Genomic DNA, 3,735 nt, shown 5'->3' on the forward strand with positions numbered 1-3,735 from the left:
GTTTGTATCTCATCTCCGTCAAACTCCACACAGTCCCGCCACCGTCAAAATTACTCCGCAAATGAATTATATGGGCGGTTTGAATAGCCCATCAAGAGAAATTTGTAAGTTTCTAAAGTGCATTATATAACTGTTATATTGTTATGTATTGAGATCTAGATTGATGTGATCATTCAATCGAAGTGCATTTGTTTTACGTTGGTTAAAGAAAATAAGTTGATTTTGAAAAGAAAATGTGTGGTGTATTTGTCTATTTTACACAATTCAAATGATTTCTGAATAGAAATGAATAAAATGTGCTACTATCAAATAAACGGGACCTTATATCTGAAATTTCTTTTCCGAATTTTGATCGAAAAAAATCACTTCTTACATTCGACAGTACAACGAGATCATAATTGTGCCAAAAATATTCGTATTTCTCAAGACATTGTCTATGCTTTCCGTACGCTACGATTGTTTATATTGATTATAAACTGTGGCACGTATAACGTCGGTCTAAAACGTTAAAGGCGAAAAAAAAGAATTATCAGTGCATTCAATTTTGTGGCGCGTTATTCAAAATCTGATTCACGGCGAAGACGTCGAATAGAGCTCTATTCAAACCAAATATATCAACATACAACAGAAAGCAGTCGGTACTCGGTAGCAAATATGATGCAAATATAGAAAAATTCAATTCGAAATCAGTTTGCCTTTTTTGGTGCGATAAATCCGGAAAACTTGAAGTTTAACAATACATTTCGTTTCTCATTTCAGTGCGTATCTCTTTGTTGTTTACGGTGTGTGGAAGAAATCGAATTTCGTTCTATTTTGTAGAAGATGACGTTGTTTACTGTGTTTATTCTATACATTGCTGTCATGTATGAGTTTAATTAAGCTACAATGCTGAATTTTTTTTTTAAATTTGACTGCAGCCAAAATATGAAAACTATCGTTAAGTTCGCTTTTTTCTTGTTTAATCTGAAATTTTCAAACTATAAAATAAGTGGTTAAGTCAAGAAAGTAGTCAGTTCTCGTTTAACATTTGAGCAAAAATAATTAGAACTATCGAATCTTTTATACTGTCAATTCATTTGGAATAGTGCAAAAAATGAAATATTTCCAAATAATTCTCTGCTTTCAGCCGTTTTTGGTTGGCGTTCTATCAGGTATCAAATAGTTTCCCAATGTTTTTTTTCCTACAAAATTCTTAAGAAATCATTTTAATTATAATATTCGTGTGCGTTTGAAAGTTTACTTACGCACAGATGGTGGGATGGAGGGTGATCTGACAAATCCTCTTTTAAGACCTGCTCAACGAGGTAATTTGAATCATTTAGAATAATTTCAAAAAATGTGAGAATAATGAAACTTCGTTCAAGTGTAGCTTGCAACGTGTATTCAAACTTACCAGTATCATGAATTATGGGCGGCGAAGCGGCCGGAGAAGAACAATTCCGATGGATATCCAATTTGTGTAATTCTTTCAAATAATTCAACGATAGTTTAATATGCATTTTTGAATTTAGGCGGCTCTGGGCTACATACAAACAAAAGGCAATGGAATCGATTTTCGCGGTGGTGGTACGATAATATCGCAGAACTTTATACTAACAGCGACAGGGTGTATAAATCCATCACATCCCCCTGTTTTGGTTCGATTGGGTCAAGTGTGTGAAAAATCAAATTCATTCAAAACACTTTTGTTTCATAAACTTTCATTCGTTTATTTTTTTTTTTTTTTGAAAAAGCTATCACTGACTGACAACCTTGTCGATGGATATGACGATATAAATTACCAAGTGAAGGTGAAAAAAAAAACCATTTATTTCCTTCGTGTTTTTTGTTTATAACCATTTTTGTTCTCAGGATACAATTCAGCATCCAGAATATTCGTCGGAAACCGAAAAGCATGATATTGGACTGGGGTGATACAAATATTTATGGTAGTAACTAGGGGGCAGACACGTGGAATAGGATCAGACTTTTAGTGTAAAGATTCGAGAAATTGCAATGAAATAGCAACTCATGTGGATCGATTCGCGTGGAATAGCGAAACAATGCATGGAATAGCAAAAATTGTTTCACTTCAAATCCATTTGACATTTCTTTTGACGTTTATTGATGGATTAGTGGAATAGTGCGGAATAACATAATTAACATTTTTGACGGAAACAGTGCATGGAATAGGAAAAATAGTTTCGATTTCACATTTGTGTTTTTGGATTAGTGGAATAGCTGAATTAGTAATTTATATAGTGGATTCGGAATTTATTCTTGGTGTCTCTCCCCTAGGGTAGTAAGTTTAACCCTCTAGTGCATAGCCCTGCCTTTAAGCAGGGTGTATAAATTATTGTCTAAAATATATAATAAAAAACAAGTGATTCTATTTATGAATTAAAATATATTCAGAAGGGTTCAGGCTTTCATTTGTTGGTCATTTGACAAGTGAAAATAAAGCGGTTTTTTAATTATACACACAATTGTACGCGAAAACAGAAATATTACAAAAAAAAATTATCTCTCTTCGATTAAAGCAATTTTATAGCAGTTTAAACAATGGTTTCGATTGTTCCTATTGACTGTTCTCCAATCTTGTCAATGGCATTTTTTGAGTAAACTATGAAATCTTTTGAATTTCGATTATTTTTTCAAGAAATTTTAAACCAAAATAATCATAGAAAAATAGTTCTTATGTCGAAAAAAAATTAATGCATTAGAGGGTTAAATTGATTTTGTCACTTTTTCATCGCATCAGAGATGCCGAATGAGTTGATGAAGGCCCAGTTAAAAACAATGCCAATGACCGAATGTAATTCATTTTTTTTTTGGAATTCAATCGAAACCAAAGTGATATTGATGATCCAATGGTAAAAGGTCCCAGTGATATTGGCGTTTATTGTACATATGATCGGGAAGGAAGACAAGACAGTTGCTTTTGAGACAATGGAGGCCCACTCCAGTACTTTCCAACTAATCAATCGGCAACAGCAACCGTTGTTGGCATTGTACCGTTTTATTATAAATGCGGTGTTCCTTTACCCGGAATTCACATCCGAGTTGCTTATTACTTGAATTGGATTGAACCCATTGTTTGGCCTTCGAGGCCCGCATACAAAGGTAATTTCATTTGAAATTTTACACCAATTGAACAGCAGCATTAAATTTTATTTTCATCTTGAATCTTGATATTAGCTTGCACCAAGTACTCAAATCTCCCCATAGAATGAAATTTCCTGAAATCACGAATCTTAAACGGTGAAGAGGCGGCACCGGGGGAGTTCCCTTCGATGGTAATATAGGTGATGACGAGGGTTCCTAGGGGTCGGATGACCCCCCTAAAATATTTCTAGGGATTTTCACCTCAAAAAGTGACTTCCAAAAAAAAAACGATTTTTGTGTCATTTTTGGATTTGCAAGGCAATTTGAAGTAGGAAAATTCTTTTGATTTGCTAGGGATTTTCGCCAAAAAAGTGACTTCCAAAAAAAAAAACGATTTTATCCTTATTTCGTACAAAATGTTAACATCGTCAGGGATCCCCCATGGATTTTTTCAGGAACCCCCTACAGAATTTTTACGTCATCATCTATGGTAAGCTCATTTGAATTCAAAACAATTTCTATTTTTCATATTACTATTTCATCGTTTTCTTTTTTTGTTTAAAAATAGGTGGCTTTAGCATACATTCGTAGTAACAAAGTGGTTTATGACTGCGGCGGAACAATTATATCGGAATATTTTGTTATGACCGC

General features: G+C 33.8%; 1 long non-coding RNA gene across 12 annotated transcripts; it reads left to right on the forward strand.

The window, feature by feature from the left end:
- LOC116346601 lies at window positions 1-3,735 on the forward strand. Of its 12 annotated transcripts, XR_004201602.1 has the most exons (12): window positions 1-104; window positions 383-645; window positions 760-863; window positions 1,127-1,151; window positions 1,236-1,304; window positions 1,370-1,459; window positions 1,512-1,652; window positions 1,734-1,790; window positions 1,852-1,910; window positions 2,834-3,102; window positions 3,178-3,574; window positions 3,653-3,735. It is a non-coding gene; the product is annotated as an uncharacterized LOC116346601 (long non-coding RNA). The 12 variants fall into 12 exon arrangements; XR_004201603.1 differs by lacking the exon at window positions 1,852-1,910 and having other exon boundaries at window positions 383-689; XR_004201609.1 differs by lacking the exon at window positions 1,852-1,910 and having other exon boundaries at window positions 383-689; window positions 760-782.

Source organism: Contarinia nasturtii, unplaced genomic scaffold (assembly GCF_009176525.2).
Source record: "Contarinia nasturtii isolate CC-2019 unplaced genomic scaffold, AAFC_CNas_1.1 Cnas_scaffold_1607, whole genome shotgun sequence".
NCBI classification, from domain to species: domain Eukaryota; kingdom Metazoa; phylum Arthropoda; class Insecta; order Diptera; family Cecidomyiidae; genus Contarinia; species Contarinia nasturtii.